Source organism: Microcebus murinus, chromosome 6 (assembly GCF_040939455.1).
Source record: "Microcebus murinus isolate Inina chromosome 6, M.murinus_Inina_mat1.0, whole genome shotgun sequence".
NCBI lineage: Eukaryota > Metazoa > Chordata > Mammalia > Primates > Cheirogaleidae > Microcebus > Microcebus murinus.
The window spans coordinates 111531421-111543634 of record NC_134109.1 but is presented as its reverse complement, the minus strand read 5'-3'; the positions used below and the strand labels follow the sequence as shown (position 1 = coordinate 111543634).

Genomic DNA, 12214 nt, shown 5'->3' with positions numbered 1-12214 from the left:
GTTCACATTGATTCATGTGAGCCATTTTCCAGTTTCTTTTTCTAACACAATCTCAGTGCACCTCTGAGTTATCTCTATGGTGTGTTTTCAGTTTAGCGGTTGCCTATATGGAAGAGAATTACTTGGGTGTGAGGTCTTCCCCCTCCGACTTCTGCAGCCCAAAGTTGCGAGTGGAGCTTCTCCTTCACTGCCTTCCAGACGAGCATATGTTCATCACCTGTCAGGCGTGTCCAGCTGAGCCATGCATGCTTCTGGGGAAGGGGAGCTGGCAGCTGGCCAGAGCCAGAGTGACCCTCCCAATGTGTTGAGTGGCAGCCCAAGGACCCTGACATAGGAGGACTCCCTGAGCTTTCTCCAGTTTCTCAACAGATGGGGACACCCGTTCTGACAGCAGAGATGGCTTATTTAAGGTGATATTAAGTGTCAGAGCTGACGGGAGCGGATACTCCAGGGATTTTCCCATTAAGAGCAGGGAATCTAGAGGCAGACAATGATAATTTCAGCAACAGTATAATGAGTTAACATTTGTTCTGCGCCAGGGGACATGCTAATCACTAGGTGAACGATCTAATTTAATTTGCACAACCCCATGAGATGTTATTGATATAACTCTTATTTACTGACGGGGAAACAGGCACCAGGAAGGTGGGTTTGTTGGGGATCACAGAGGCGCCGAGCGGGGCGGCGGGACCAGCACTCGGGAGCCCACTCCTGGCTCCTCTCACCGCCGCAAAGCGCCGCGGGCGCCACAGCAGCCTCTCCGCAGGTGCGGGTGTGACGCGGGCGCCACAGCAGCCTCTCCGCAGGTGCGGGTGTGACGCGGGCGCCACAGCAGCCTCTCCGCAGGTGCGGGTGTGACGCGGGCGCCACAGCAGCCTCTCCGCAGGTGCGTGTGTGACGCCGGCGCCACAGCAGCCTCTCCGCGCGGTGCGGGTGTGACGCGGGCGCCACAGCAGCCTCTCCGCAGGTGCGTGTGTGACGCGGGCGCCACAGCAGCCTCTCCGCAGGTGCGTGTGTGACGCCGGCGCCACAGCAGCCTCTCCGCGCGGTGCGGGTGTGACGCGGGCGCCACAGCAGCCTCTCCGCAGGTGCGGGTGTGACGCGGGCGCCACAGCAGCCTCTCCGCGCGGTGCGGGTGTGACGCCGGCGCCACAGCAGCCTCTCCGCAGGTGCGGGTGTGACGCGGGCGCCACAGCAGCCTCTCCGCAGGTGCGGGTGTGACGCGGGCGCCACAGCAGCCTCTCCGCGCGGTGCGGGTGTGACGCGGGCGCCACAGCAGCCTCTCCGCGCGGTGCGGGTGTGACGCCGGCGCCACAGCAGGCTCTCCGCGCGGTGCGGGTGTGACGCGGGCGCCACAGCAGGCTCTCCGCGCGGTGCGGGTGTGACGCGGGCGCCACAGCAGGCTCTCCACAGGTGCGTGACGCCGGCGCCACAGCAGCCTCTCCGCGCGGTGCGGGTGTGACGCGGGCGCCACAGCAGGCTCTCCGCGCGGTGCGGGTGTGACGCCGGCGCCACAGCAGGCTCTCCGCGCGGTGCGGGTGTGACGCGGGCGCCACAGCAGGCTCTCCGCGCGGTGCGGGTGTGACGCCGGCGCCACAGCAGGCTCTCCGCGCGGTGCGGGTGTGACGCCGGCGCCACAGCAGCCTCTCCGCGCGGTGCGGGTGTGACGCGGGCGCCACAGCAGCCTCTCCGCGCGGTGCGGGTGTGACGCGGGCGCCACAGCAGCCTCTCCGCAGGTGCGGGTGTGACGCGGGCGCCACAGCAGGCTCTCCGCGCGGTGCGGGTGTGACGCCGGCGCCACAGCAGCCTCTCCGCGCGGTGCGGGTGTGACGCGGGCGCCACAGCAGGCTCTCCGCGCGGTGCGGGTGTGACGCGGGCGCCACAGCAGGCTCTCCGCGCGGTGCGGGTGTGACGCCGGCGCCACAGCAGGCTCTCCGCGCGGTGCGGGTGTGACGCGGGCGCCACAGCAGCCTCTCCGCGCGGTGCGGGTGTGACGCCGGCGCCACAGCAGCCTCTCCGCGCGGTGCGGGTGTGACGCCGGCGCCACAGCAGGCTCTCCGCGCGGTGCGGGTGTGACGCCAGCGCCACAGCAGCCTCTCCGCGCGGTGCGGGTGTGACGCGGGCGCCACAGCAGGCTCTCCGCGCGGTGCGGGTGTGACGCCGGCGCCACAGCAGGCTCTCCGCGCGGTGCGGGTGTGACGCCGGCGCCACAGCAGGCTCTCCGCAGGTGCGGGTGTGACGCCGGCGCCACAGCAGGCTCTCCGCGCGGTGCGGGTGTGACGCGGGCGCCACAGCAGGCTCTCCGCGCGGTGCGTGTGTGACGCGGGCGCCACAGCAGGCTCTCCGCGCGGTGCGGGTGTGACGCGGGCGCCACAGCAGCCTCTCCGCGCGGTGCGGGTGTGACGCGGGCGCCACAGCAGCCTCTCCGCAGGTGCGGGTGTGACGCCGGCGCCACAGCAGGCTCTCCGCGCGGTGCGGGTGTGACGCGGGCGCCACAGCAGGCTCTCCGCGCGGTGCGGGTGTGACGCGGCGACGCGGCGCGGGCTCCCACAGGAACTACGTACACGTGAAGAGATCTAAGAGATGTAAGATTAAATGCTGTCAGGAAATTTGCTATTGAGATGAATGATACGGTGATTTTGTATATTTAAACGTACACTGTCCCGTTGTGTACTTTCTTAGAGTGAGGCATATCTGCCAAAAAGCTTTTATTTCGGCAGGAGGGGATGAGGAGTGAAAACTTTCCTATCGGGTACAATGAACACTACTCTGGTGAGAGGCGCACTGAAGGCCCTGACTTCAGCATTATACAATTCACCCACGTAACAAAAACAAACACTTGTACCCCTTAATATTGTGAAATTAACCTTTAAAAAAATAAACTCTTAATAAGCCAGAGTAGATGTATTGTGATAATGCCACCAATTTGGTGAGCAAAGACCCCAAAGACATCCACTCTTCATAGCAAGAGTCAAACAAAGTCAGGACCTGAGTAACAAGGATTACATTTACTCTTCATGACAACTTTAAAAATCAGAGCTCTTATCTCTATGTTATAGCTGAGGAAAGCAATACCCAGGACAACCTACCCAAGGCCAAATAGCAGCTGAGAGAGAGGAGGAGCTGGCATTTGAACTCAAGTCTGCCTCCAAAACTTTCCTTCACACATTGCTGTTTTCTCAAATACAGGATTTGCCAAATCTTTAATTCTTTTTCTTTTCTTTTTCTTTTGAGAGAGTCTCACTCTGTTGCCTGGGCTAGAGTGCCATGGTGTCAGCCTTGCTCACAGCAACTTCAAACTCCTGGACTCAAGCAATCCTCCTGTCTCAGTCTCCCGAGTAGCTTGGGACTACAGGCATGCACCACCATGCCCGGCTAATTTTTTCTATATATTTTTAGCTGGCCAATTAATTTCTTTCTATTTTTAGTAGAGACAGGGTGTCACTCTTGCTCAGGCTGGTTTTGAACTCCTGACCTCGAGTGATCTTCCTGCCTCAGCCTCCCAGAGTGCCAGGATTACAGGCTTCAGCCACTACGCCTGGCCTGCCAAACCTTAAACACAGTAGTTTCCTTTGGATCTCAAAGCTACTGGCTCCAGCAAAGGTTCCAGAAAAGATTCAAAAATAAATATATTATAGTGTCATATATTATAGCTCTTAAATTTTTAGCCAAAAGTCAGTTTAGGAGATTTGGTCAGTAAAATAAAAATGCTGTATCTTTCAAAATCTGGGGCGATTTTAACCTTTTCTGTAGCAGTATACATAAGGAGAGACTTGTATTATCTCTACATCTAATCATTCATTCAACACATGTTTATTAGGTAACTGCTAGGTGCCAGGCTGTGGCAGGCACTGGTGACAAAGACCTTGCTCTCAAGGGGTAGGAAGACAAACAAAATAAATAAAACAGGCAAAATAAATGTGAGTGTAATAAATACATGAAGAAAAATTAAGCAGGGCAAAGGGAAAACAGTGACCATGGGGCTGATTCCTTATTTTAGATATCATACCATGGTCAGGGAAGGCTTCTCTACTAACATGACTCCTTTGGAAGTGAGCCCTTCAAACCATGCTGACTTCTAAAGGAAAAGTGTTCCAGGTAGTAGCAGCAAAGACAAAGGCTTGAGGTGAGAGAGACGCAAGGTGTGTTTAAGGCTGGTGTGGCTAGAATGGAGCATTTGTGATTACTGTAGTTAGAAATGAAAATGATTAAATTTATCGAAATGCTGGTCTGGCCATGACTTCCCGATTCATTTTGCAATTATATATTTACATTTTGCAATTATATATTATCATTTGCAATTATACATTTAATGGCCTCTATCAGAGCTGGACGGGCCCTTCAGAGCACCAAGCCTAACTCTTTTTACAAACAGGAAACTAAAGGACAGAGAAGGGCAGTGATGGTCCAGAGTCATGGTCCAGAGTCACGCAGCTGTAAAGCTGTAAAAGGATCCAGCAACCTTGATGGCCGCACCAGTGTCTGTTTCATGGTGACAGGCTTTCTGTGATGAGGGTCTCATATAAAATTTCCTATCTCAGGAGAGCTATTTTCTCTGTGGTTACAAGCTAAGTCTGTACCATTTATCTCAGAATAATTTATTATAAAGGTCCCATCCATGACTGAAGGCCAAGGCAAGCCCAGAAAAATGATATTTATCATTGGTCATGAGTTAAACATTGACAAAAGATTCCTTCTGGCCTCATTTTCTTCTGTATATTTGACACCCCAGTAGAAGATTTTCATGTGAACAAAAGATAACTGAGTTTTGTGCATTCAGCTGACCTGGCGGCAGCTTCTGTCTGTGAAACTTGTTCAGAGTCGGTCTGGGCATCCTGGGAAGAGGGTGGCGAGAGTTTGCTGCTTGGCTTCCCTTTGTGTATCTGCTGCTGCTCTGAAGTGGGGCCCAGTGCTGGGTGGAGCTCAGAAGGGATGATTAACTTCAGGACATGCTGTGGCTAAACTGAGCCCGCACAATGACCCTACTCAACCTCCTGATCTCATGACACTGCTGAAGGAGCTTAGTGGAATCCCAATCTTTTATTTTATTTTATTATTTATTTATTTTACTGCAAGACTTTTCAGAGACTTTGTTTTTTATTTTGCTTCAACAGATTTATGGGGTAAGAGTGTTTTTTTGTTACATGGAGGAACTGTGTAGCGATGAAGTCAGGGTTTTAGTGTACTATCATCCGAATAGTGTACACTGTACTCAACAGGTAATTTTTCATCCTTCACTTCCTCCTTCTCCCCCACTTCTGAGTCTCTGAAGTCCATTTTACCACTTTGTATGACTGTGTATACTTATTGTTTAGCTCCCACTTATAAGTGAGTACATGGGGTATTTGTTTTTCCATTCTTGTGATACTTCACTTAGGATAATGGCTTCCAGTTCCATTTAAGTTGCTGTAAAAGACATTACTTCATTCTTCTTTATGGCTGAATAGTTTTCCATGCTATCTAAATACCAAATTTTTTTTATCCATTCATCAGTTGATTGGCACTTAGGTTGGTTCCATAAATTTGTAGTTGTGAACTGTGTTATGCGAGAAACATGAGTGCAATTGTCTTTTCGATAGGACTTCTTTTCTTTTGTGTAGATACCTAGTAGTGGGACTGCTGGATTGAATAGCAGGTCTACTTTTAGTTCTTCAAGGAATTTCCAAACTGTTTTCCACAGAGGTTGTACTAATTTACATTCCCACTAACAGTGTATAAGCATTCCCTTTTCACTGCATCCATGCCAACATCTATTGCTTTTTGACTTTCTAATAATGGCCATTCTGATGGAGGTAAGGTGGTATCTTATTGTGGTTTTAATTTGCATTTTCCTGATGATTAGTGATGTTGAGCATTTTAAAATATGTTTGTTAGCCATTTGTATATCCTAGCTTTTTGTAGTTCAACTGAGATGAAGCTATAGCTATCTTTTAAAGTTAAAGTTGTGATGTTAGATTTCATGACACTTATTTTATTGGTGTGTTTTGAATCTGAGTTCCCTGAAAATGAGAAACCGAGAGGACTGGTAAGGGAAGGATAGTTTATCTGTATGATCCAGTTTCTTTTCAGACCCCCAGGCCACAGTTATGAGTTCAGCCTACTGTTAAGATGTCCAGGTGATCAGAAGTATGCCCACTGCCAGGAAGGTGGCTATAGGAGGAAGGAGGCGGCCACAGCTGCCTTTCTCGAGCGTTTACTATGAGTCAGGCCCTGTGTTGTCTCGAGGATTCACGTACCAGTCTGGGAGGAAGGATATCATGGCCTTCATTTCACAGATGAGGAAACTAAAGTTCAGTGTTGAGTGACTTTCCCAAGGTCACAGCATAGGAAAGAGCAGAGCCCGTGCTCCTAACCACTATGACATCTGACTTTTTGTACCATCGGAAATCAGAAATCATTTGACTTTTTGTACCATCAGAAATCAGTCCAATACCTTAACTGTGGATTCATTCAAGGCAAGCCCATTCAGGTGCTTCTTTATTAATGCTACTGTATTCGCCACAAGCAGGAGGATCTGTGGAAATTACAGTTAGTCACAAATGAGGAAGCAATCCCTTGCAAAGGGGGAAGAATGGTTCTTTCTTAGTTGAGTGCTACTCTTGAGGGCTCAGTTCTTGGGCTGGCTGCTGTCTGCTCCAGTTGATATCCTGGCAATGCAGCCTCTTGGACAAGCCAGGAGTCCTTTAGGAACTCTCAGGTGGTTTGTGGACTAAAATATACCTGGTATGAACATGTGGCACTTCAAACTACCTTTGTGTAGGAAAATTCACCAAAATGATAAGGGAAACAAATGCTATCTTTTATTATAATATTTTGATTCTGTGAAGTTGGTGACTTTTAATGCAGTTGGCTGAAATTGCTAACTGGCAGATTTCTCTATTCTAGCACTAGCCACGTCACTCACTGGAAGTCTTAAAATAAATGTTTAGGCAGAAGTTATTTTTAATTAGGAACTTTTTGTTCTACTTTTGGAGAAAAAAATCCTATATTTTTTCTTTGGTGCTATAATATTAAGAGTAACTTGGTTCCAAAATGGTTATACTGTTGAAATTCTTAGGCTCTTCCATAGACATGATGCATTTCTATTTTATGAAAGGACTGGTATCTGTCACACAACGGAGGAAAACACAGAAAGCTGAACGCTTGTGTGACAGCTGAAGAACAAGCCGCCATGCTGGGAGGACAGAAAGGCCTTGAGTGCTGCAGTTCCCGCCCTGAGCCGCCAGAAGTGGGTGTGACCTAGGACCATCGGCCTTTGAGAAAGACAATGAGTAAAACAAGAATGTGTGAGCAGGAATTAGTCGCCTTTGAAAGTTCGAAAAGCTGGACTGGAATTCTGGAAAACTGCCATTCTTAACATACAACTGTGCCTCCTTCCCTCGTGGACAGGACACAGCTAGGAAGCGGCTCCTGTTTCCGTGTGCAGGGAAATGCCTGCAGTGGCTACAACAGATTCGTTTTAGGGATGCTCAGTCAAATTAATGTTTAAGGTTTCTTACTACCTCATCAAATTACAAAAGGCCTGGAAACTGCATGCCACACAGCCAAGGCGGAACCCACTTCCAGGATCCTCACTGTACAGCCTGCTTGCTTGTTCTTATCTACTCGGGGGGGCGTTCAGGAGCTTTTGGCACCTGTAGTGTGGAGCAGACAGCGGCATGATCTTCATGGACTTCAGTACAGAGGAGCTAGATGGGGGAGGGGCAAAGGGACCCTTCCTTTCAGCTATCACAAGAGACTCTGTCTCTGATAGCCGGAATCGATGGGGCATTTCCAAATGAAAAAGTCAGTTGCTAACTGAAATGAATATGCAAAGGTGCTTATTCCCAATATAGTAATATGCAGGCAGTCAAATCATCTGTCATTTGAGTTAATTTAATTATCAGACCACATTTAATTATCCAATACAAAATGTAAATAAAGTGAAGGGCTGACAGCACATACTAATTATGTTCATTATAATAATTAAATGGGAAGGAATTTAAAGAGAGTCATGAAAGTACCATAAAATACAGGAAAGCTTTTGATTAAAACAACAATATTTTAATTAGAAACTGCAACCCTATAGGACACAGATGATTCGTTCCATCAAGGATGGGCATTACTTTTATTATCCAGGTTTTTCTTCTGAAGTCATCCTTGGTGTCATGGGGCTCAATCCTTCCAGTAGATAGACTAAATGGTAACAAATAGAAAGTGCCAATCCTTTATTCGAGCAGTTACCTAATCAAACAACCTTACAACAGCAGGATTTCAGGATCCCCTGTCTTATAAAGACACTAGCTGTTTCCCCAGTGGGAAATCAAGGATCACCAGTGGACAAACCGGCTCTGCAAATTAACATGACTTACAACTAATGATATGGAAACTTTAAATGAATTAAGCATCATAATTTTTATGAAATTCCTCTGATTTAGAGAAAGTGGCATCAGGCAAAACAAATTCACTTTCATAAAAACAAAAGTGAGCTGTAAACTCACTGACTGCCAGTGACGAGGCTGGGCTCTGCCAGTTCTTGCTTGGTGATTCCTTTTCCTTCTCCGAGCCTCAGCTTCTCCACCCACGATAAGAGGGAGCTGGACTAGAAATCTCCCAGAGCCCGTCCAGGATGAAGGCTCCATGGATCTGTGATTGAAGCTGGGGTGAGTGCTTAAAACTGTACTGACCACAGCCCTTTAGCAAATGCCCACTTAGCAAATCACTGGGTTTTGGTAGGGGAAGTAGAAAGGGAATTTAATAGAACTAGTTTTTAAAATGAAAACAGTTAGCCTTTCAGTTATAGAAGACTCCCCAGCTCTACTAGGGTGGGAGCAGTTAGCGCCACAGCACGCGGAGGCTATTCCCATACCCTGCCTCGCCCTGCAGAAGGACCAGCCTGGAGCCCAGCACACGCTGCTGCACACGGCCTTCCGGTGCTGGTGAGACACTGTGCTGGAGAAGGCATCACAGAGGCAGGTCCCCGGCACCTCGCCCGTGAAAGGCCCTGCTTATGAGTGTCAGTTAATGGATCCCCTCCATCACCGCTGGGGGGCCGAAGCCCATAGAGTGTGCACAGATACGCTGCCGCGCAGTGGCAGGCAGCTTGCTAAGCTGTCTGCTGCTGAGAGTCTGGAGCAGGGTGAGGAAGATCTGAAAAGCCACAAAATGGCTTGGAGTCCCCATGAGAACATGCTGATATGCCTGTGGTTCCAGTCTCAGCCTGTCACATACTCACAGGGCTCACAGGGGAAATCATCTAGTACAATCCACTTCTTTTTATTTACTTTATTGGGTAAACTATACATAACATGTAATTTACCATTTCAGCCATTTTTATCCCCATGATTTAGTGGCATTAAGTTCATGTAGAACATGGTGCAACTATCACTACCATCCACTTCCAGAACCAGCCTTCTCCTTTGTCAGAGATAGTCAGAGATGCTCAAGCCTCAAGAAGGGAAAGGATTGATTGAAGATACCTAGCTAGTGGCAGAGCTGAGGTTAGAACGCAGGCCTTCTACTTGCTCAATTGTGGTCCATTTGTGCTCATAAAACATGTCTATTTATACCTTCCCAGGGTCTTTATGAGTCTCCCAGAAAGGCACACAGCTTCCAAGTCAGCATCTAGAGGGGTAGAATGGCAGCTTCTTGAGGTGCTTCTGATGAACGGGCTCCATTGCAGTAGACAGTGCCTATGACATCTGACTTTCTTAAGCAATGTAAGGTGAGCTGAAAGGTGCACTGAGTTGGGCTTTGCAAGCCCTGGATTCTACCCGATCTCCCAGTGATTCTCTGTGTAATTGCAGGGAGCTTGCTACCTCTTAGAGCTCCAATTCTTCACCTGTGCATGCAGCCTCACTGACTGCTAACCAGGCTCAAGGGACGGCACGCAGGAAGAATAGTATAAAGAACCCTACAAATATAAGCAGTTGTGTTCAGAAATAGCATCTCCACAGGGTACTGTGTCTCACCCTTTTCTGGTCACTATCTTTTCTATTAGTTTCTTATTCTTTCTTTGCTTTTTAAAAATCATATTCTTTCTTCTCATAGATTTCAGCAAGTGCCCGAAAGCTGAAATGACTTCTCTGATCTTCTCCCACATCAGAAGTGGATGTCGAATTCAATATTCAATCCTTCTAAGAGGCAAGGTGCTGAAACACACGGCCTGGCTTTTTCACTTTTCTGATTTCTTCCTCAGAGTGAGCTCACCTTTCAGTAGTGATCTCCAAACCGCACTGTGTCCTCTCCTTCCCTGACTGGCAAGTGACAGGGTCTCAGGCTCCTCGTCCGCCTCTGGTGTTGCCTTGTGCTCCCTCTACTCACTTCGTCTGCTCTTCTCTCGTCCCTGCAAGCCCAAGCCATGGCTTTCCCACCAGGTCGAAGGCAGGTCTTATGTGCCCTCTCCAAATGCAAGCGCCCCAGTTCCCATTCACTCCTGCGCACCCAAAGGTACCAAAAGTGTGTGTTTCATCTAAAGGAGAGGATTAGTTTGTGATCCAGTATATGCAGAAAAACTCTCTGAAATCCCACAAAGTTCTGAGCTCAGTAAGTTTATCATAACAGAGTTGGTTTAAGCAAAAAGTTTCAAACCATCACTAATATGGGAAGCACTGAAAGAACCCAGCTTCTCGCTACGGAAGTGCACAAAGCAAAATATCACCACATACACAGATTACTCACCTCTTTCAAATGCAGTAGACAGTGTCATGATCTATAGGAAACAATTTAAGTATGAAACAGGAAAGTAAATTGCTAGGTAAACCATGAATGTCCATACAAGATAAAGCCATGTAGCTATTAAAAATATTCACATGCCTGACAAAGACAAAGTGACAAAAAAATTTCACAAAGAGCGAGTCTGATATAATGTTAAGTAAGCAAGACAAGAGCATTTGTACAGTGTGACCTCAGCTATGTAAAATTACTTGTAGAAAATGGGTTGGAAGGGAACCTGCCAAAAGGGTAACAGTGGCTGCCTCAGATGGGGAGAGCAGGATAACTGTGATTCTGTTTTGTTCTTTATACTGGCCCTGTCTTTTTCACAATAAATAAGGATCATTTTTTTCACTAGAAAAATAAAAACTTTTAAAAGAAAATAAAATACAATTTGGTAGGTTGAATGGATGCATATGAAGAAAACAATCCACACGGAAGATTTCCCTCAACTCTCCTTCCCTGAGGAGCTTGTGAGTGACTCCTGCAGCTGATGGCCTGTCTCCAGAAATGACAGGGTGCCTCCACGGGGTACCCCAGGGGAGGACACTGCCAAGTGTGCCGTGGTGGGCGGGGGTGGGGAGCTCCCTCCAAGTTCTCTGCCTACGGAGCCTGCAGAGGAGGAACAGTGCTGTATGTGACACTTATTCTGGTGGGGTCGAGATTTTCCATGTGATAACCATGGAAACATTTCTAAAACAGATTGCTTGTTCCTCAGCCTTCTGGCAGGGAATGCACTGAACACACACTTTGCCTCTGTGCTCACTGAGGTTCAGCATTAGAGACATCAACAATCATCTGGGAAATAAAAATCGGGGCTTAGGCCGGGCGCGGTGGCTCACGCCTGTAATCCTAGCATTCTGGGAGACGAAGGCGGGCGGATTGCTCAAGGTCAGGAGTTCAAAACCAGCCTCAGCAAGAGCGAGACCCTGTCTCTACTATAAATAGAAAGAAATTAATTGGCCAACTAATATATATAGAAAAAATTAGCCGGGCATGGTGGCGCATGCCTGTAGTCCCAGCTACACGGGAGGCTGAGGCAGGAGGATTGCTTGAGCCCAGGAGTGTGAGGTTGCTGTGAGCTAGGCTGACGCCACGACACTCACTCTAGCCTGGGCAACAAAGCGAGACTGTCTCAACAAAACAAAACAAAACAAAAAAAACGGGGCTTAGTGTGCTTCTGAACACAAATGGCTGTGATTTCTGGGTCTGCGCCTGCACTGTTCCCGCCAGGCCAGCGGCTGCGGCTCCCAGCGAGCAGCTTCTCACCTGGCACACGGCTCTGGCTCCACCACCTCCTCCTGCCCTGGTCTAGCCTGCTGCCGGCCCATGAACTTAGTCCACACACTTGTTAGAGACTTGTCTAAAAAATTAGTAAGCTGAGAGCGAGGGTTAAGGAGTTTGTCAGAGGCCTTTTTCTTAGCTATAGTCTATATAATTAAGGTTGCTGAGTAGGGAGCTTTACAGAAATGAGGCTGTCAGGAATTATTATTTGATATGTTAGTTATGCCATGACTCTGGT

The 12214-nt window shown here is 48.6% G+C and overlaps 1 protein-coding gene across 7 annotated transcripts in view; it reads right to left on the bottom strand.

Moving 5' to 3' along the window:
- SCAPER (S-phase cyclin A associated protein in the ER) overlaps positions 1-12214 on the bottom strand; it is a 503757-nt gene that overhangs the window by 17269 nt on the left and 474274 nt on the right. The gene's annotated exons all lie outside the window — the stretch shown is intronic.